Source organism: Caretta caretta, chromosome 2, assembly GCF_965140235.1.
Source record: "Caretta caretta isolate rCarCar2 chromosome 2, rCarCar1.hap1, whole genome shotgun sequence".
In the NCBI taxonomy this organism is placed as follows: domain Eukaryota; kingdom Metazoa; phylum Chordata; order Testudines; family Cheloniidae; genus Caretta; species Caretta caretta.
This window is the reverse complement of record NC_134207.1, coordinates 7,559,919-7,582,746: the sequence shown is the minus strand read 5'-3', so window position 1 is coordinate 7,582,746 and position 22,828 is coordinate 7,559,919. Positions and strand designations below refer to the sequence as shown.

Below are 22,828 nucleotides of genomic sequence, written 5' to 3'. Positions count from 1 at the left end.
GAAACACTGGAATGCGTTACCTAGGGAGGTGGTAGAATCTCCTTCCTTAGAGGTTTTTAAGGTCAGGCTTGACAAAGCCCTGGCTGGGATGATTTAACTGGGAATTGGTCCTGCTTCGAGCAGGGGGTTGGACTAGATGACCTTCTGGGGTCCCTTCCAACCCTTATATTCTATGATTCTATGATTCTATGATTAGTTATAATAGGACTAACAAGACACACATGCTGAACCCTCAGATATGCAATGGAGAAAGGGAACCACCTCTAAACAAAACATCTTCAACATCAGCTAGAAAGCTGCCACAAATTTAATAAGGAGTACAATGTATTGTGAAGTGCTGATCTGTTAAACAGGCTGGAACCTGGTTGATATTTCTTGACCCCATCTGCAGCCCCACATCTCCTACTGTAACACAACGGCAATTTCATTGTTTATTTTTGAGGTTGTGCTATTTTAGCTTTAAACCTCAGATGCAGTTTAGAGTTTACACATGTGGAGAAGCGATTCTCACCCTGTGACTGTTCAGGAGGGCTGCAACAGCGAGAGTAACAAGTACAAGTTCCCTATTGAAAAAAGCAATTTCAAAAGAACACATCCACATTGCCAAGTGAAGTGGAGATGCCACAGCTCAGATACTTACTGACACCATAAAAAGAAAGGGAGGGGGAGAACATGAAAGACAGTTGTGGCTAATAAAAATTATATGCTTCAGACTTCATAAAGCACAGTGTTAAAATATTACGATTCACCGAGATGAACTATGGGGTTGCCAATATGCAGTAAATATTTTGCATGCCCTGATGCTAATACAGTTCAGTGCCACGAATGAGGAAAGGTGAATTGTAATTATAGCTGAGATATTAAAGGCAGCATGGAGTTTTCGGTACAAGTGTTGCAGAAACACATGTGCAAATCAATTCTCCTCCACTTTAGTCTCCAATTATTTTTTTTTTCCTTTTCCATTCACTTGTTGGCATCATCCCCTTGGAAGGCATCAAGAAAAATAAACAACTTCCATTGCTACCACTTTTTGCATCTCACATTTGGAGAACAGCATTTCAATTATTTCTATTTTCTCAACTTTCTAAAGTAGCAGCAGCCAACATGGGTGCTTGTGATTTTTGTTCCATGGTTTTGAACAAGCCTCAGAACGTTTCCCCACCAAACTGCACATGCCATCACATGTGTGTGTATGAACCAGGTGTTTCAGCACCCAGCTAACCAATATGAGTGAGCAAAATGTGTCTGCGTGCAATTTTATGGAAACATAGTCCCCTGAAAATGTGATCCGAAGCATTTGAAAAGCCCTGAAAATAGTGAGTGCTTAATAGTTCACTTTGCTGCAGATGGTGGAATGTAAGTCCTAGTTTCAATTGATCACACCAAAATGGTAGGAGGGGTTCTTTTAAAAGTATTTGTAATTGTTTATTTGTATTACAACAACATGTATGGGACCCAAATGAGATCAGTGCCCCATTGTGCTAACACTCTTCATACACGCAGTGAGAGACAGGCCGTGCCCCAGAAAGCTTACAATCGAAATAGACAAGACAGAGACTGGAAAGAGATACAGGTGAAGGGACTAGTGTGAGGTCAAACAACAGGGCAGTGGCAGGGCTGAGAACAGAAACGAAGTAACATGAGTTTCATTCCAGAGTCGCTGCCATTTGATCTCACTGCCTTATTTTCCCCATCTTAATAAGGAGATGAAATACATTTACATTTAAGAACTGGATGATGTTCCATGTGAGGTTTTCAAGAGAAACCAAGAGCCTTTAACTATATTAAAAAAACAAACAAACACTACAGCACAGCAGGTTTTATATATGGAATGAACAAGGCACTTTTCAGGTAGATCAAATGTCAGGCCCTATGCAGATCTCATCATCCAAATACATTAACTAACTAATCCTATATGAGGGAGAAAAATATTATGCTCCTGTAGACAAGGACTGGTGGAGTGATTTGCCACAGAGGGAGTCAGAGTCAGAGCTTGGAAGGAGCAATAACTCAGGAGTTCACAGCTCTCATTCTCATGTTTACCAACATTTGGTCTGTTTCACCCTATGTATTTCACCCGTGGTAGAAGTGATTCCTAGATCTACAGCTTGCAATGCACACTGGGATCCTTCAGGCTGACAGGCACTGTGTAAATCAGTCATTAGCTCCAGCTGTTATTGACATCAACTGTGGGAGGGAAAACAGAAGTCTGGGGGTCTTGGAAACCTCTTTCGGTTCATCTTGAAAACAAGTCAGATCTGGAGCCAAAGCAGGCTTATGTCTTGTCTTTTCTGATCTGTATTGTAAAGAACATCAAACTGGATCCAGTACAGGTCAAAGACCACAAAAATTGGTGCAGGCATCTACAAGAACTTCCCTATTACTAATTAAAATTGCCAGGGTAGCCAATGCTAATCATTCAGGCCTATTCATTATTTCACACTAATTTACAGTTGCTAGTGGCTTTTCTGTAGCCTGGTGTAATCAGCTGCCTTCATGAACTTATTTTTGTACCAAACCTGAAAGATCTAGAAGGTTGGAGAGAAAGAGACTGATAATTATAGTAACTAGTATGAAGAAAGGGAGAGGGACAATTGTTAAATCTCTCTACCCAGGATACTTATGTGGCCCTCATTGCTATAGTATCTGAGCCACTCACAATGTTTTTATCCTCACAATACCTCTCTGAAGCATGGCTATTATCCCCATTTTACAGACGGGACCCACAGAGACATGTCCATGTTTGCGCATGTGGGTGACTAAAGTTTAGGCATCTAAAACCATATTGATGTTTTGAAGTTCTCCGTGTCGGTATGAGATCAGCATGTATGTGAAAGGCAGCTGGCTCAAAATGAACGTGGGCAAGATGAATGATGCCAGAAAGAGGGGAAAAAACATCTGCAAGATTTAGCTACCATCGTTGCAGCATCCTGTGTTGAAGGGGGATGCCTGCGGTTATCTTAGTTCATAGCCACAGGATCTATATGAACTGCCTGAACACTCAAATAGCCACAGCGTCCAGAAACAACTTCTTCCATCTAAGGAATCAGTGCCCTAAACTGCTGGACAACGAACTGGCCATTGTGATTCACATCATCAGGACAAACTGGCTGAATTAGTGCAACTCACATTACTAACAGGATTGAACACACCGATATTAAAAAGGCTTCAGTTTTCTGGAGCACTGGAGACCAGAGGTTATCTGGAATGGCTCTCGCTCCCCCACTGCCCCCAACATTCTGCTCACTACCCTGGCTTCCCACACTACCCTGGCTTCCCATAGAACACAAGGTTTCAATTTTCGTCTTTAAGGCTCTCCATGGCATTGGCCAACACTGTCTAAGACAACAACATGCTCCCAAAGACCACAATCTCCAAAGAAAGTCACACTCTGCTGGGCCGATGAAACTGTCCCTGTATAGGATCAAACTCATGAGGCCCCTGGAAGTTGGCCTACGGCTCTGCAACTTTCCTTTAGCCTCAAGGTCTTCCGAGCAAAAAAGAAACTGACTTCTTCACCTCAGCTGTATTAAACTAAACCCAAAAAGATAGAAGATGACAGGGGGAGGTAAAGAAGGACAAGACCAAAAAAAAAAATGGAGAGGGAAAAGCAGTACATATGGTAGGGAGAACAAGAATGGTGGTCTCTGGGAAGCAGGGAGGAAACCAGACTAGACCATGAGATTAGTTTGATGCAATGTATATTAAGGTGTTCAAACAGTACAGTGAAGAAGGCAGAAAGGTAGGGTAAAATGATACCTAATCTTTTCAGAGTCTACTGTTACAAGGTGTTGGAGATCCACTTTATTATTAAGAAGATTTGATTGAAATAAGCGTCAAAGAATCGTAGAAGTGTAGGATTAGAAGGGATCTCAACAGGTTATCTAGTTCAGTCCCCGGAACTCAAGGCAGGACAAAGTAATGACTAGGCCACTTCTGAAAGGCGTTTGTCTAACGCAGGGGTGGGCAAACTTTTTGGCCTGAGGGCCACATCGGGGAATAGCAATTGTATGGTAGGTCATGAATGCTCACGAAATTGGGGTTGGGGTGAGGGAGTGAGTGAGGGCTCTGGTTGGGGGTGTGGGCTTGGGGGTGGGACCAGAAATGAGGAGTTCAGAGTGTGGGAGGGGGCTTCGGGCTGGGGCAGGGGAGTAGGGTGAGGGGCGGTGAGGGCTCCAGCTAGCAGTGCGAGGAGTGGTGGTGTATAGGAGTGGTGGGGTGGTGCTGAGGAGTTTCGGGTATAAGACGGTGCTCTGGGCTGGGACCAAAGGGTTCGGAAGGCAGGAGGGGGATCAGGGCTGGGGGAGGGGTGCAGGAAGTGGTGCAGGTTCTGGCTGGGGGTGCAGGCTCTGGGGTGGGGCTGGGGATGAGAGGTTTGGGGTACAGGAGGTTGCTCCAGGCTGGGATCGAGGGGTTTGGAGAGGGAGAGGGGGATCAGGGGTGGGGCAGGGGGTTTGGGCATGGGGAGAGGCTCAGGGGTGCAGGCTCCAAGTGGCGCTTACCTCAAGTGGCTCCTGGAAGCAGTGGCATGTCCCTTCTCTGACTCCTATGCGGAGGCGCGGCCAAGCGGCTCTGCACGCTGCCCTGTCCGTGGGCACTGCCCCGCAGCTCCCATTGCAGCACTGGAGGGGGCCATTAGAACACGTAGGAGCCGGAGCAGGGCCATGGTGCGGCTTCCAGGAGCCACGTGGAGCAGCCCCCAACCCTGCACCCCGGCTAGAGTGCCAGAGCGGGGCCGATCCGTGTGGTGCGGCCCCTGACCCAGCGCCCTGGCTGGAGTGCCAGAGTGGGAAAAGCCCCAGACCCTGCTCCCCAGCGGGAGCTCACAGGCTGGCTAAATGGCTCATGGGCTGGATTCTGCCCGCGGGCCGTAGTTTGCCCACCCCGGTCTAACCCATTCTTAAAAACCTCCAATGATGGAGACGAAGGCCTGTCGGGAATGCTCTAGTTATTACTTTGTCCTGCCTTGAAAAAAGTAAACAAAAATTGTGCTTGCCCTGCATCACTCTCATTATAATTTCAGCACACAAAGTGTTACTTAGATTGTAAGCTGTTGCAGACAGGAGCATCTCTTTGTTCTGTATTTGCTTAGTGCATAGCACAACTGGGACCTAATACTTGACTGGGGCTCCTAGATGCTACCATAATAGAAAAAAGAAGAAAAGAAGAAGAAAGGAATACACAGATTATAGATTTAATAAACAAGATGCATCAATGCAAGGGTTTTTCCCCAGAATATTACTCTTTTAGCCAGCCTTTGAAGACAATAACCTATCAGAGCAGATTTTGATTAAAAACTTAAACACCCACTCATGGCTGAAAGGCAGTGCTGTCGCATGGGTGTAATTTTAAAGTCATGTGTGTAGAAGAGCTGAAAGTGGCTGAGAACTTAAAAATTGGCCAGTTACAGACCACGAATTCCAGTAATGATTAAAAACAAACGGTTACCAACCTTGCGTAACTGTTATTCTTTGAGATGTGCCGCTTGTGTCCATTCCATTCTAGGTGCGTGCGTGCCCTGAATGAAGCTGAGGCCCCCTTTTGCTCTCGGGATTAGAATCATAGAATCATAGAATATCAGGGTTGGAAGGGACCCCAGAAGGTCATCTAGTCCAACCCTCTGCTCGAAGCAGGACCAATTCCCAGTTAAATCATCCCAGCCAGGGCTTTGTCAAGCCTAACCTTAAAAACCTCTAAGGAAGGAGATTCTACCACCTCCCTAGGTAACGCATTCCAGTGTTTCACCACCCTCTTAGTGAAAAAGTTTTTCCTAATATCCAATCTAAACCTCCCCCACTGCAACTTGAGACCATTACTCCTCGTTCTGTCATCTGCTACCATTGAGAACAGTCTAGAGCCATCCTCTTTGGAACCCCCTTTCAGGTAGTTGAAAGCAGCTATCAAATCCCCCCTCATTCTTCTCTTCTGCAGATTAAACAATCCCAGCTCCCTCAGCCTCTCCTCATAAGTCATGTGTTCTAGACCCCTAATCATTTTTGTTGCCCTTCACTGGACTCTCTCCAATTTATCCACATCCTTCTTGTAGTGTGGGGCCCAAAACTGGACACAGTACTCCAGATGAGGCCTCACCAATGTCGAATACAGGGGAACGATCACGTCCCTCGATCTGCTCGCTATGCCCCTACTTATACATCCCAAAATGCCATTGGCCTTCTTGGCAACAAGGGCACACTGCTGACTCATATCCAGCTTCTCATCCACTGTCACCCCTAGGTCCTTTTCCGCAGAACTGCTGCCTAGCCATTTGGCCCCTAGTCTGTAGCTGTGCATTGGGTTCTTCCATCCTAAGTGCAGGACCCTGCACTTATCCTTACTGAACCTCATCAGATTTCTTTTGGCCCAATCCTCCAACTTGTCTAGGTCCTTCTGTATCCTATCCCTCCCCTCCAGCGTATCTACCACTCCTCCCAGTTTAGTATCATCCGCAAATTTGCTGAGAGTGCAATCCACACCATCCTCCAGATCATTTAGGAAGTAGCAGGAAAAGAACCCTTTTCCCTTCATGTCCCGAGGGACCTCCTCCACCGCCCCAGGTGCAGGAGGTTCTCAACCTCTTGGACAAGAAGTTGCTCGTGAGAAGGGTCTCTGAAGAGGGACAGGGAGGAGAGGGGGTGGGAGTGATGGGTGACTGAAAATTGCAGGGTGTAGCCCCGAGATACTATGTCCAGCACCCAGCGGTCCGAGGTGACCCGCGACTAGGCTGAATGGCAGGGACAAAGACAGTCGAGGAAAGAATAAGGTGGATCTGGGGAATTGAGGGCCGTCGTTCTTGAGCGCACCTTCAAAATGAGTGCTTCTGGCCCCCGGGATGCTTCACCAGGCTGGGCTGTGCCAGTGAGCGGGAGGAGGAAGGGCAGTGATGACTAATGCTCACGTTTCTCTCCCTTCTCCTTGCAGACCCCTGATGAGGCTGACAAGGCCTTGGTGGCAGGGGTGGCTGGAACTGCTTCCATGCAGACTGAGGCGTACGCATGCCCAGTGAGCGAAGGATGGGCTGAGTGTCCTTCAACCCATGCAGCCTTGCTTCTGTCTGCTCCGAAAAGAGACCATTCCCATCAAACGGGAAGTCCTGGATAAAGGTCTGCATCTCTTGGGACAGGCCGGCGGTCTGAAGCCAGGAACTGTGCCTCAAGACCACCGCTGAAGCGATCCCCCTCATCGCCGAGTCTACAGCATCCCACACCATCTGGAGAGAGCACCTAGCCGCCGCGGTGCCCTCCTCCATAAGGGTGCCAAATTCCTGGGCCAGACCCTGAGGGAGGGACTCCTCGAACTTATGGAGGGAGTCCCATACATTAAATTGCACCTGCCAAGAGGGCCTGATGGTTCGCCACCCAGAATTGCATGCTAGCTGTTGAATAAATCTCTCTCCTAAAAAGGTCCAGTCTTTTGGCCTCTATTTTTGTGTGTTGAACTAGTGTTTGGTTGAGACGACCAGCGAGGGCGAAGGTGGGTGGGAAATAGGTACTCGAATCCTTTAGCTGGGATGAAGTACTTCTTTTCAACCCTTTGGGAGGTGGGAGGGATGGACGACGGGGTTTGCCAGAGGGCCTTGGCAATTTTCAGGACCACGTCATGCACTGTTAGTGCAACATGGGCAGGGGTGGAAGCTGAGAGGACATTCAACAAGGTGTCTGCCTGCTCATCCATCTCCTCCACCTCTAAGCCCAAGTTCTCAGCCACTCGTCGAAGCAGGGCCTGGTGTTTAAAATCGTTCAGAAAGCTGGCCCTCAAGGGTCCCACGACTGGCTACTCTGGGAATCCAGGGCATCATCCCCTGGGGGGGGCGGGGTTTTGGGGTGGGTGCCCTCTCCTCTAACCCAACCTCCGAGTGGTTCTCATGCACCAAGCCTGGTGCCGCCAGCTGTTGCTCCAAAGTGACAGCAGATGAGCGGTGCGAAGGGGGCATCATCACCTGCATGCCCCAAGCACTCCAATAAGGCCACTGCGCTGGCCACTGGACATGCTGTCAAGGCGATGCCGTAGAAGTCGACATGGCCTCAGGTGCCCAATTGCGCCGGTGGGGTCATGGTGAGGGGCTGAATTGCTGGAGGAATCCCCTTCCGGTGACTACGGTGGGGCCTTCAACGCCTTTGTCTGCCTGCTGACCATTGCCGCCGGAGACCAGTGTTTTGAGTGGGAGGATCGGCGCCAGTATCAAGACAACCTGGACTAGGGGGACCAGAACCGCGACGGGGAGTGCTCCCATGGGGCAGGTGCCGGGATCTGCGTCTAGAGGAGGATCAGCGGGAGGGTGAACAGTGCCAGTAGAATGGAGACCAACGCCTCCCCCTGGGTGATCCTCTCTGAGATGGCGTGGACCAGGATCACGATGCCGGTGACCGAGGGCGAGCTCTAGAGGATCTGGGCTGTGACACCGGAGATCTGTGACGCAGAGATGGAGAGCGCTGCCGATAGGGGGATCTGCGGCGCTCCACTGCCCCGAGGGGTCTTAGGGGATGGCCTGCCCTCAAAGGGAGCCTCTACTGCATCCTGTGGCACAGGCAGAGGCCTCTGCTCTCTCAGCACCGGGGGAGCTTCGAAAAGCATCAATGCCGCCAGAAGTTTGGGTCCCCTACTGCTCCCGGAAGTTGGTGATGGATCCTTTAAGGGGCTAAGGGCCCCAGCTCGGGAGGCACGTCCGCATGGCTCCAGAGTGGCAGGGTGGCCCAAACTGGGTCCTTTGCACGATGCCCCACGGCCTTTCTTGTTGAGTGCTGGGGAGCAGTGCTTCTTCGTTTTCTTTCTGGGCGCCGGCGATGGGGAGCGGTGCTGGGCGGAGACCAGTACCGGGGGTGCGCTGCGCATCAAGGCCGAGGTACTAGGCGAGTCCTGGCAGGACGTCTCAGAAGCCAGACGAAAGGCAGCCTCCATGAGGAGAGCATGCAAACGAATATCCTGCTCTTTCTGAGTCCTGAGTTGAAATTCTTTTATAAATACGACACTTGTCCTTCACACGTGATTCCCCCAGGCACTTGAGGGAACTGCTGTGGGGGTCACTGACAGGCCTGTTACAGTCCATGCAGGGTTTAAACCCTGGAGACTGGGGCATGCCCCGCCTGGGGCTAGGTCCCCACTGGGACTCTGACTTCTAACTCCTAACTACTCTTAACAACTACTTAACACTAACTACTATAAACAAACCATTTACAAGGCCATAAGGCTCGAAGTCAGAAGAGCTGAAACCGCTCGCCCTTGCTATGCAAGGAAGGGCACTCCAACTAACCACCACGGGTGGCAAGAAGGAACTGAGAGGGCCTAGTGCTGGCAGGCTCTGATATACTGATGCATGAGCGCATCAATGAAGGGGGCACCACAGTTGGCCCTATGGATACCAACCGCTAAGGCAAAACTCTCCACTGACCACACACGTGGGCGCTCACACACCTAGAATGGAATCGACATGGGCAAGCACTCGAAGAAGAACGGGGAGATATTCAAAACAAAAAGAGCTCTCAGCCATGTTTGTGCTTTACACTAACACAACAGACATTCTAGACTTCAGAGTGATGTTTGGGGTTATTGTGTGTGCTAGTTGTGTTGCTACGTGCGTGGCTGATTGATTTGTGTGTGTGATTTATGTTGTGCTGGGAGAGTTGTGGGGAGTTGTGCAGCTGGCAAAAGAGGGGTGTGTGCTGCAGTGAGGGGCTGTGTGTATTTGGGGTTATTGCTGATTGTGTTGTGGTGTAGGTGGTTGTGTTGATTTGTGTCGAGGCGGGTTGTCTTGGGAGATCTGTGTGCGTGGCAGGTGGACACAAAGGTACGGCACTGGGACCAAGTCATCTACAATCTGTGTGGTCTCCCTCATACAACCAATGAAACCGCTGCATGCAAATTAGTTGCAGAGTAAAAGTACTGATTGGTTGAGTTTCTTCTGCTCCCACAATGGTCTAGGACTCTTGGCATGGCATAGTTACATGCCTTACTGTCGCTGTACACCACATGGGCATAATCCATAAAGCCAAAATGGCCGAGAACTAAAAAACTGGATGGTAACAGACTGCAAACTCCAGTGATGATTCAGCCTGGTGATACTCCGAACAAAAAAGAGCCCTCAATCATAGATGGTGCGTTACTCTTGCATTTGGGAAGGCTGGGTGCAAGCACTAGAAGCTCCCTAGCATGGGGGGGCTACAGTGCACAGGCCATGGCCCCACCTCCTGCTCCACCCCGAGGCTCCACCACGGCTCGGTCTCTTCCCTGCTCTGCCCTGAGGCCCCACCCCCCACTCCACCTCTTCCCCCCAAAGCTTCCCTGCTAGCGGCTTGCTGCTCTCTGCCCCCTTCCTCGAGGACCAGCGCCCACTGCTTGCACCTCTCTGCCCCCTCCCCCAGAGAACCACGGGCAGGGAGAGCCTCGGAGGGGGAAGAGGCAGAGGGGGCAGGAGAGGTGGAATGAGGGGCCTCAGGGGAAAGGGGCGGAAGGGGACAGGGCCATGGGGGAAGAGACTGAGCAGGAGTGCAGGCGGGGCAATGCTCCGGATGCCGGTGGCTCCCCCAATTCTCGGGAGATTCTAGCGGTGGTGCTCCAAAGGTGGCAGGCCAGTGCGCCTCCAAAGGCAGGTGCACCGCATCCCGCATTTCTTGCCCCGTTTGGGGAGGCTTTGCCTCCCTAAGCCTCTTATACCCGCCGTCCATGCCCACATCCATGCTTGTATCTTCTTCCACTGCTTTCCACTGACACCACAGACATAATAGGCTTCACAGTAACGCACAATGACATTCCCGGCACCTTACTGTATAGATAACATGCCCTTGTGGTATATACAACCCAGGAAGGGAGCAACATTTCCTATGACTGTAGAGTGTCAGGCAGTGGATTTTAGGATGTCATCCACTTGTACTGAACTCAAATCACAGCTTAGAGATGGAGAAGACTTTTTAGGGTATCAAGACCATGCTATGGTCAAAGTAAAGTATGTCCTTGGGTGCTTTGTCCAGTTCAATTTCAAAATGACTCAGTGTTCCCCCCCATCAAAATATCTTGCCTTGAAATTCAGCACATGTAAACAAATCAGAACTGAGCTTTAGGAACACAGTTCTGCATACCAAGAAGAAATGGCTTATGAATAAAAAAAGGAAACATTAATATAAATACATTTTCAGATTATAATCAAGGTTCAATCAGACCTGCCTTGTGTTATTTTTAATTAACTTGTTTTTATTCTCTTTTGTTTCCTTCTTTAGCATATGTGCTAATAAGCTGCTGTACAAGAAGAGTACAGCAACCTGTACTAGGTGTATGACTAACTCTATAATCATGCCATTTCTGTATTTCTCCTGCTTGTCCTTAACTTTTAGAAGGGTATGGATACTGCCAGGGACGTAGTGCAAGTTATGCCATCCCCATATCATCTTATCAGTGGGGACTAATGGTTGGAGCAGAAGGCTAGGAATGAAGACACCTACGTTCTCTTCCCAGCTCTGCCAATGACACATTCCACTAATCACTTTACCTCTTGGCGCCTTAATGTACCACACAATAAAATGGATAATTTTATGTGTGTTCTAGGGAACCTTTATCATTGCATCTAATCTAATATTATTCAGGAGATGGACCATGCTCTGAGTTCTCTTCATATTTATATATGGGTAGAGTAGTTAGACTATACTGCTCATTTCAAGGAGCATCTTGTCCGCAACTAGGCTCTTAGAGGAATATTACCAAAAAGGAGTCTTGCTCTGATCTATGAAGGAAAGAAGATATAGATACATAGATTCCAAGGCCAGAAAGAAACATTGTGATGATCTAGTCTGACCTCCTATACAACACAAGCCATGAAACTTCCCAAAAATAATTCCTAGTGCATATTATTTAGGAAAAAACATCCAATCAGGATTTAAAAATTCTCCATAATGAAGAATCCACCACATTGTTCCAATGGTTAATTACTCACACTGTTATAAATGTGTCTTATTTCCAGTCTCAATTTCTCTAGCTTCAACTTTCAGCCATTGGATTGTTTTATACCTTTCTCTGCTAGACTGAGGAGCCCATTATTAAATATTTGTTCCCCATGTAGTTACTTCCAGACTGTAATCAAGTCACTCCTTACTATTCTCTTTGTTAAGCTAAATAGATTGAGATCCTTGAGTTTATCACTATAAGGCATGCTTTCTAATCCTTTAATAATGCCCATGTCTTTTCTTGGACCCCTCTCCAATTTATCAACATCCTTCTTGAATTGTGGACACCTGAACTGGACACAGCATTGCAGCAATGGTTGCACCAGTGCCAAATACAGAGGTAAAATAACCTCTCTGCTCCTACTGGAGATTCCCCTCTTCATGCATCGCACTAGCCTTTTTGGCCACAGCACAGCAGTGGGAGCTCATGTGCAGCTGATTATCTACCCATGACCCCCCAAAGTTGTTCAGAGCCACTGCTTTCCCGGATAGAGTCCTCCATCCTGTAAGTATGGCTGGCACTCTTTGTTCCTAGACATATACATTAGTCATACTAAAACACACATTTTATTGTCCTCTTTATTATTTACCACACACACCCCCTCAGCCCCCCAGTTTTCATGTCATCTTCAGACTTTATCACTGATAATTTTAGGTTTTCTTCCATGTCATTTATAAAAGTGTTAAATAGCATGGGGCCAAGAACCAATCACCCACACAATGACAATTCCCCTCTCAATTAGCCAGTTCTTGATTCATTTAATGTATGCCATGTTAATGTTATATCATTCTACTTTTTAATCAACATACTGCGTGGTACCAAGTCAAACACCTTACAAAAATCTAAGTGTATTATGTCAGCACTATTATCTTTATTTACCGAACTTGTATTTTCATCAAAAAGAGATATTGAGTTAGTTTGACAGGATCTACTCTCCATAAATCCAGGCTGACTGGCATTAACTGATTGTGACCGAATGCACCCCTGCAGTCACACCCTACATGCAATTGTAATAATCTTTGTACAAAATATTCCTTATGAAATATTATTTGAAAACTAATAACTCCCTGATCAATAATATCATGAGGACACGTATGTAGCAACTTTACATGTAAAGTTACAAACACAAGCGGAAATTTTGACTGTTTCTCAAAGACAAAGGACAAGCTGACGCCTCTAGCCAGATGTCTTCAAAGTTGATGAGCAATCACCTGTCAAATAGCCATTCTTTGGCAAAGAAAATGGGTAGAAACAGACTGATCAACATTTGAGTGAATACCAGCATGGGACCTCTTTCACCATGAGACTCCATGATTCCAACCTCACAGCGGGAATAAACTTTTTCTAGGGGTAACCCTCAGGAAAAGACAGTTACCTTTTTCCATAGCTGGTGTTCTTCGAGATGTGTTGCTCATGTCCATTCAACGTAGGTGTGTGCTTGCCACATGCACCAGTGCTGGAAGTTTTTCCCTCAGCAGTATCCATAGGGGACCGACTGGAGTGGCACGCACATGCCGTGGCATATAGGTGCCGCTGGTTCCCCCTCACCCTCAGTTCCTTCTTGCCGGAAACTCTGACAGTGGCAAAGGAGGGCGGGTTGTGGAATGGACATGAGCAACACATCTCGAAGAACACCAGTTACAGAAAAAGGTAACAGGTTTCAGAGTGGTAGCCGTGTTAGTCTGTATCAGCAAAAAGAATGAGGAGTACTTGTGGCACCTTAGAGATTAACAGATTTATTTGAACATAAGCTTTTGTGGGCTAAAGCCCACTTCATCAGATGCATGCAGTGGAAAATACAGTAGGAAGATATATATATATATATATACAGAGAACATCAAAAAATGGGGTTGCCATACCAACTCTAATGAGAGTAATTGATTACGGTGGGCTATTATCATCAGGCGGGAAAAAAAAAACTTTTGTAGTGATAATCAGGATAGCCCATTTCAAACAGTTGACAAGAAGGTGTGAGTAACAGTAGGGGGAAAATTAGCATGGGGAAATTGTTTTTAGTTTGTGTAATGTCTCATCCACTCCCAGTCTTTATTCAAGCCTAATTTAATGGTGTTCAGTTTGCAAATTAATTCCAGTTCTGCAGTTTCTCGTTGGAGTCTATTTTTGAAGGTTTTTTTGTTCAATAATTGCAACTTTTAGGTCTGTAATTGAGTGTCCAGGGAGGTTAGCGTGTTCTCCGACTGGTTTTTGTAAAAAAGGTAACTGTCTTTTCTTCTTCAAGTGCTTGCTCATGTCCACTGAACTTAGGTGACTCCCAGGAGGACCCCTAGAGGTGCGTAGGAGTTCACGGACATGTAGATTGCAACACAGCTCTGCCGAACCCAGCATCGTCCCTGGCCTGCTGCATGATGGCACAGTGGCCCGTGAACATGTGCACTGAGGACCACGTCGCCGCTTTACAGAGGTCCTGAATCGGAACATGTGCCAGGAAGGCCGCCGAGGATGCCTGCGCTCTAGTCGAGTGGTCTCTAACCATCAACGGTGGAGGGACTCCCCCTAACTCGTAGCAGGTGCAAATGCAAGAGATGATCCAGTTAGAAATCCTCTGCATGGATACTGGGAGGCGCTTCATCCTATCAGCTGTAGAGATGAAAAACTGAGTCAAAGGAGCAGGGTGGTTACCCGCTCCTGTCCTGAAAGGGCTTAGAACAGCCCCGGAGAGGGCTGTGGCTGGGGCAAGAAGCCTGGGCTGATTGTGGAAGGTAGGCTCAGATGTGGCCATGCCTCAATCAGGCCCAGCTGGCCCCTATAAGAGGTTGTGAGCCAGAACCTCAGGCAGCCTCCCTATGCCTGTAGAGGGAGAAGGGCCTGGCTGCAGGGCAGGACACCTAGATTGGAGCAGGGCTGGGGAAGGGCCAGAGTGGCTGGGAGCTCTGGCCTGGAAAGCCCCAGGTTGCCGGCCTGACTACAGGCCGAACAGGTGCAGGGCTGCAGAGGGGCAGCCCATAGGTAGGCAGAGGCAGCAGGTCCGAACCCCCTTGCCTGTGATGAGTGGCTTATACTGCAGTCTGCCGCAGAGAGTGGGGCTAGATGGGGACTGGCAGTAGCCCAGACTGAGGCGAGGTGGGGTTAGAGGGTGGGGAGACCCAGAACCTGAGAGTGGGGGGGTACTGCCAGGGGGGCAGCACCCCAGAGAAAAGGGCACCGGGTCCTGGGAGCGACACGTGGGCCTGCAGTAAGGCAGATCACCAGCCTGCAGAGGGCGCTCCGGTGGCTAGACAAGCTAATTTCTGACAACTACCAGCAGGAGGCGCCGCAAGGGTGAGTCCGCATGCTTACAGTCAACTTACGGAAAGGCTTTGTCTGATCTGGATAGAAAGCCAGAGCCCTTCTTACGTCCAAAGCATGAAGGCACCTCTCTTCACCAGTTTAATGGGGCTTGGGGCAGAAGACGGGAAGAAAGATGTCCTGGCTCATGTGGAAAGCGGGCACCACCCTGGGAAGGAAAGCTAGGTGGGGCCGGAGCTGGACCCTGTCCTTATAGAAGACCATGTATGGCGGTTCTGAGGTCAGGGCTTGCAGCTCGGAGACTTGCCTCGCCGGCATCACCACCACCAGGAAAGCTACGTTCCACGATAGGTGAGACAGGGAGCATGAGGCCAAAGGCTCAAAGGGCGGGTCTGTGAGCCTGGACAGAACCAAGTTAAGATCCCACTGAGGGGCCAGAGAGTGGACTTGAGGGAAGAGCCTCTTGACAAGTCAAAGGAACCTGACCGTCATGTCATAGGAGAACACCATCTGCCCTGGATGGACGGATGAAAGGCAGAAATGGCCACCGGATGCACCCTGATACAGGAGTGCATCAGGCCCTGGTTCCTTAAATGAAGCAGGTAGTCCAAGATCGACTGCACCGAAGAATGCGAAGGGGAGATGCCTCTTTTGGCCGCCCAGGGGTAAAACCTTGTCCACTTTGCCAGGTAAGTCTACTTGAGCGCTTTCTACTCTCAAGGAGAACCTTCTGGACCCCTTCTGAGCAGGCCTGTTCCTCAGGGTTCAGCCACGCAACATCCACACCGTGAGGTGGAGGGAAGCCAGGTTGGGGTGCAAGAGTCGTCCGTGATCCTGTGATAGCTGGTCCGGTCGGTTCGGTAGGGGCCAGAAGGGATCACCGACAGGCTCAATAGCGTCCCAAACCAGTGCTGGCAGGGCCATACTGAGGCAATCATGACAACCTGAGCCTTGTCCCTCTTGATTTTCACTAGGACCTTGCTGATGAGCAGAATCGGAGGGAACACATACTTCAGTCTTTCTTCAGGAGAAAGGCGTTGGAGAGGGAGCCCTTGCCCAGACCCCGTCTGGAGAAAAACCTGTGAGACCTCCTTTTCTGCCTGGTGGCAAACAAATACACTTGGAGTTCCCCACCTTTGGAAGATCATGCCGGCTACCTCCTGGTGGAGCATCCACTTGTGGTGATAGAAGAAGTCCCTCCTTAGGTGATCCACTAGCATGTCTTGGCACCCGGGACGTAACATGCTTCCAGCTGGATTCCATGGTCGATGCAGAAGTCCCAGTGATGGAGTGCCTCTTGGCAAAGGGGTGAGGATCGCGCTCCACCTTGTCTGTCGATATAGAACATTGAGGCTGTGTTGTCCGTGAGGACTCTGACCACTCTGCCTGACAGGTGAGGTAGGAAGACTGTGCTTGCTCTGCGCACCGCCCTAAGCTCTTTGATATTTATGTGTAGCGTCAACTCCTCTGGGGACCACATACCCCAGGTCTGGCGGGTGCCAAGGTGCGCCCCACAGCTGAGGTCCAAGGCGTCTGAAACCAACTTGACTGAGCGAGGACTGCTGTTGAAAGGGACTCCTTCCAGGAATTTCCTGGTTGGTCCACCATCGCAGCAAGGTAAGTATCGACACAGGGCTGGTAATGACCTTTTCCAGGTGGTCCCTGGACTGGGAGTAGTCCGTCACCAGACATTGCTGCAGGGGTCACATCTGGAGCCTATCGTGGCGCACCACATATGTGAATGCTGCCATGTGACCTAGTAGGCGCAGGCAATCCCTAGCTGTGGTCAGGGGAAACATGGAGACGTCCGCAATGAAGTCCATCAGTGCCCTGAATCTCTCCAGTGACAGGAACACCCTGGCGCAGGTCAAGTCAAGCACCGCTCTATCCTCTGTCCTGGAACTAACATGGATTTGTTATCGTTCACCAACAGGCCGAGGCAACACAACATGGCAGCAGCATCGCAACGTCCCTTTGGATCTTGGACCTGGAGTTGCCCTTGACGAGCCAATCGTTGAGGTATGGGTAGATCTGGATACCCTGACATCTGAGGTAAGCTGCCACCAACGACATGCACTTGGTAAATATCCGCGGTGCTGTCGCTAGGCCAAACTTAAGGACCGCGAACTGATAGTGGTCAGGACCTACCATAAACTGGAGGAAGCATCTGTGTCGCTCAAAGATGGCAATGTGGAAGTACACATCTTTCAGATCGAGGGCAGCATACCAGTCTCCCAGATCCAGGGAGGGGATGATGGAAGCCAGGCAGACCATGCGGAACTTCCATTTTGCTACGTAGCCGTTCAAGCCCCGCAGGTCTAGTATGGGCCTCAGACCACCCTTGGCTTTGGGAATTAAAAAGTATTGGAAATAGAACCCCTTGTTCCTGTACTCCACAGGAACTACCTCCACCACACCCAGCTGTAGTAGACCCTCTACTTCCTGTACGAGAAGATTCTGGTGAGGGGGTCCCTGAAGAGGGATGGGGAGGTGGGGTGAGAAGGGGGGGTAGAAAGTAATTGAAGGGTGTAACTCTGCGCCACTGTACTGAGGACCCATCAGTCTGATGTTATACATGCCCACGCAGGGAGGAAGGAAGAAAGGCGGTTGGCAAAGAGAGGGAAGGAAGGATCCGGAGAACGGTCCAGTAGGTTGCCCTCGGGGGCACCCTCAAAACGGGTGCTTGCCCATCTCTTTACTGCGGGTCAAGCCCATCTGGGATGTAGACAGGGGTTGGTGGCCAGGGCGCCTCTTGTAGCCCCTGGACCTTCTGCGGTGAGGGTGGCACCCCTGGCTCTGAGGTTGCTGTGGCTTAAACTGCTTGCAGGGCTGGGGACGTACAGGCCCAATGTTTTTAGGGTCATAGGGGAACCTTCCAGGAGCTTAATGTCCATCTGCTCTGTGAGCAGGGTGCGCCTGTCGAAAGGCAGGTCTTGAATTGATGGCTGAGCCTCCGAGGAAAGACCAGAGAGGAGCCACCACGAAGCCCTGCGCAGAGAGATGGCTGATGCCATGGTATGGGCGGCAGTGTCCACAGCGCCCGATGCCACCTGGAGAGGTGCTCTGGCAGCAGGCGAGCCCTCATCCAGCATCGCCCAGAACACAGGCATTGCACGGTTTGTTAACAGAATGGTAGAAGATCTAGATTTTGCTGATATCATAGCTCTTCCAAGTGACAGCTTAACCAACATGTAAGCAAAGGCCAAAAGACTGTCCTGCATCACAGAAAGACTGGGTTAATAATCAGTTATGAGAACACAAAGTCAATAAGAACCACAGCAACTCCCAACTCAAGCATTATGTTAGAAGTCCAAGAAATTCAAGACGTGAGTCAATTATATACCTTGGCCATGACATGCAAACCAATGGGGATATCCAGAAGGAAATAATGCCCTAAATTGACAAGGCAGCAGCTGCATTCTTAAACAAGATTTGGTCACCAAAAATCTATAGTTTAAAGACCAAACTACAAATTTTCAGCTTGAATGTTATTTCCATCTTAACATATGGATGTGAAAGCTGGAAATCCACCAAATATGCAAGTAGACGTCTAAATGCCTTCGAAAGCAAAATGCCTCAGCAAATTCTGAGGTATTAAATTGAATGAATTTATAATAAATACTGAGATTCATCAGAGTCCACCAGCTCCTCATCTCTGAAGTTACTCAGAAAAGAAGATGGAACTATCTGGGCTGTGTGTTAAGAATGAAGCCAGAGCACATGCCATGGCAGGAGTGGTATTCATCAGCCAGAGGAACATGCAAAAGACCAAAAGCATCCCTCAGACAAACATAACTCACAGAGAGGGAAAACATATGGAATTTAATAACACAAAGGACATGCAAAGAGCGGCCCAGGATAGACAGGGAAGGCAGAGCCTCATTTGTACACTAGGCAAAGTTTGATGCCTCAGGAAGGATTCAGATGGACTTTGGCACTTGTACTTTTCTCAGAAAATAAAATATAACAATAAATAAGTCTGTCCACCCAGAGCAAGAGCAACCTGGACCTGATCAAGTTTGCTTTGACTTGAAGAAGGTTTGTGTTGAGACTGAAAAGTGGAACTATGACAAAGAACCTTGAAAGACCATATCCGGGGCCTCGGCAAAGAAAGCCACAGGTTTCCTGCACAACCTAGACAAAAACCTTAGCATGAAGCACTACCAGAAAACAGAATGATAGGATAAGAGGAAGAGTGGCAACTACAAACAGATCCCAGACTGAGTCTGCAGCCCACTAACACATAGAATTCCTGATCGGGTTTATCATAAGGTAATTTTGCACATTTGTGCATCTCTTGCCATTTTGAGACCCTGTCCCACTAACCTTTGATTCCTACAACAAGAAAACAGTTTTTCTAATTTATTTAGCAGAGGGAGATCTGGAAGCCTCAAGACATAGGTATAAGGAGTCTTTCACTCCAGGGTCACTGATATGAATCCATTTTAGGTGAATAGTGATTTGGGGGATATTTGCATATGATGTCAGTTTGTTGGCTTCATGGAATGAGTTAGTAAGATCTCAGTCCAGTTCCGAGTGATCACAATTAAATGCCAACTGTCACAATTAGCAGAGCTGCTGACCGTCCCATCACAGAGAGTGTTCTATCCTCCTCCTTCCCACTGGAGTGGTCCTTTCCCAGTCATGAATTAAGCATATTGGAAGGGACAATATGGGGAAACTTGATATGCCCATTCTGCATCTGTTGTGTGGAAATTAGCTTGCAGGGCTTTCAGCTGGACTCCTTTTTCCACTACAAAGTACACTTTAAATTTAACATTTTTTTAAAAGATTATGAATGTTCTGAAAAATAAGTAAACCTAGAGGTATTGTGGTAGGAATTAAGCAACTTCTAATTTTGGTAACGTGGAATTTTGGTTTCAGCTGGGTAGTTTTATAATTAAGAATGTTCCTACTTTTTAAATCAATGAGGAGGAAAATATTAAAGGTTTTGCATAATTCTGATTTATTACCAAGACACAGTTTAAGAGGTTTTAAAACACAAGCGATTTGAATCATTTTTACTCAGAGTGGATTAGGAGAGTTTTAAGACCATTCATTTTTTGACTGAAATAAATCAGCCAAATGGAAAATGCACATTTCACTTACAAAACTTCCATATCAACTCCCATCGCCCACCCTCGCAACATGGAATGCCTAATCCACATTTCATTCTTTGTGCTGTACAGAACTAACAGAAAGATGCATTAGGGTGGTTTCAACGTGCCTTTTATAGGGACATTCAAGTAGCTTAGGCAATGGAAAAAAGGAGATTTAAAATGTTTCCCCAAAAATTTTGATGATTGTATATATTTAACTTCACTAAAAACAGTTTTTATAGTTTGCATTGAAATAGTCCCAGAAGTGTCTGCAACCCAAATATTATAGCACTGCAGCAACGCAGAAGAACAGTACACGAAACTGACCAACCTGCCCTCATAGTCCAAACTAAAGGAAATGCAAAATGTAAACAGGGCAACACAAAGGGTGATCTAGGAGTGTGTGTTTAAGCTTTAATAATCTAAACATGTATTGGTAAGATAAATTAATACTGGTTTTTATTTTAAAAAGCATTATTAATTGCTAGGTTTTATTGATGCACTCATCATTGGAATGCCTTTAAAATGTCCTTTTAATAATCTTACATGACTAATGGCAACACGAAAAAAGGATTTTTTTTCCTTATTTTGGCATTGCCCATGTGATAAACAGGAAGTGATATCATAGAGAAATCAGCCCGCCGAACAACAGAAAGACAAAAAAGAAAAGGAGTACTTGTGGCACCTAGAGACTAACCAATTTATTTAAGCATAAGCTTTCGTGAGCTACAGCTCACTTCATCGGATGCATACAGAAAGACAGAAATCCTTAAACCTTTTGTTACAATGCAAGATGGATTCCAATGAGAATCACAAATGTTGCTGGGTTGGGGTTTTTTTCTGCCTCTAAATTATGAATGTTTTAATCAAAATCTTAAAGTATAATCTTGATAACCAAAAAGTGTATTGGATAAAAGGTTAGTAATAAAAATGAGTGAAAGTGTGTGACCCCCAGCCGATAAAATACATCATTCATGAGATTACCCTCACCAGCTCTGCGTTGGAGGGCTTCCAGTGTTATGATGAGTCACAAGCTGAGGGGAAAGATAATGACTGTGTGACAGGCAGTATTACCTCGACAGCGGTGACAGTCAGATTGAGATGAACAGTGTGGGAGATGGGAGAGCTCTCCCCAGAACTCTGAAAGCTGGCAGCCCATAAAATACACTTCGCTGGTTATTCTAGCAAATGCAAGACTGCAGAGGAGGCAAGAGTCTGCAGTTGTACCCACCACGCACTGTGATTATGTCAGCACCCACATGGTAAGTAGGAGTAAGACAGGACCGTACGTGGATGGGATCTCTCCAAGAAAAATCTGTGTTGCATACAGGAAAGTGATGGTTTGACTCCAGTAGGGGACACTCTTGTCCCTATGACAATTCTAGACTACCGCTCCAACATGAAGTTATTGAGTGCTGCACTGCTGAAGGTGTGGGGTTTTTTTGACAGGGTATCAAACCAAGTTTCCAACCACTTGTGATCATCCCAGATCTCACAACACTTTCAGTAACAGAAGGATTTAAACCACGTATCTTGGCCAGATAACTTGCGTAATTCAATCTGGCCTCCCTCATAGCTTCTGTGGTTTCTTTGAAAGTTGCATATAGGGTGTTTCCTTCTCCGGGTGTCACAGAAGGATGGTGCAGGAGAAATGGATTGAAATTCTGTGCATCTAAATCAGCAAAAGCTACAAACACACACACACACGCACAGAGCAGAGAAGGCGATGCCACAGCAAAGCACGCTCACAATCGGCATTTTAGCAGACTATGCTGTCAGTCAAAAACATAAACAAAGGTATTTTACAAGTGTACAGCACTGCAAGTCCTTGCAACAGAGCCAAAGAAAAACATCTTTAGGATGGTAGCTGCTAGGGTGACAGAGGCCACCTGGAGAGAAATGCTCAGCCAACTGGCCAATAAAAATGAATGGACACAGAAATGGAGTTTTCCTTCAGTAAGCTCCTCTTCCCAGAAGTCTTTTCCAATATTTATAAGGTGCAGGGTCTGACGCTGGCAGACTAGGTCAATCTAGGGCCACAGGCCAGTTCACTTGCTATTAGGATAGATTGAAGTAATTGTTAAATGTAGAAGAGTGTATTGGGTGTTCAAACTTCATGAAAATGAATGGGTTGTTACTTATATTGTTCTCACTTACCTGTTCCTGTCTCATGCAACAGCAAACATTTACATTGTGTATAGTCCTGTAAAGGAGCTATAAATATGGGTACAAAAAATGATCCATCATCTCTGGACTGTTTGGATTCTAACAGGGCAGAATAACTGAACGAGAAGATGGAGATCCCCAGAATTATTCTGGGTAGCCCTGAAAGACTTTTGGGAAACTGGCAGTGCATTACATCACTGCCACCATTTAGACTTACAAACTGTGATTTACCTGTTATTATATTTTACCTGCTTAAACTGGTCAATAACTCTCATTCTTTTTCTTAACTAATAAACCTATAGTTAGTTTACTATAGAACTGGCTGCCTGCATTGTCTTTGGTGTAAGACCTGGAGTACCAGTTGATTTGAGGTAAGTGATTTGTCTCTT

The 22,828-nt window shown here is 47.5% G+C and overlaps 1 protein-coding gene across 9 annotated transcripts in view; it reads right to left on the bottom strand.

Moving 5' to 3' along the window:
• TSNARE1 (t-SNARE domain containing 1) overlaps positions 1-22,828 on the bottom strand; it is a 719,956-nt gene that overhangs the window by 426,759 nt on the left and 270,369 nt on the right. The window lies entirely within an intron of this gene.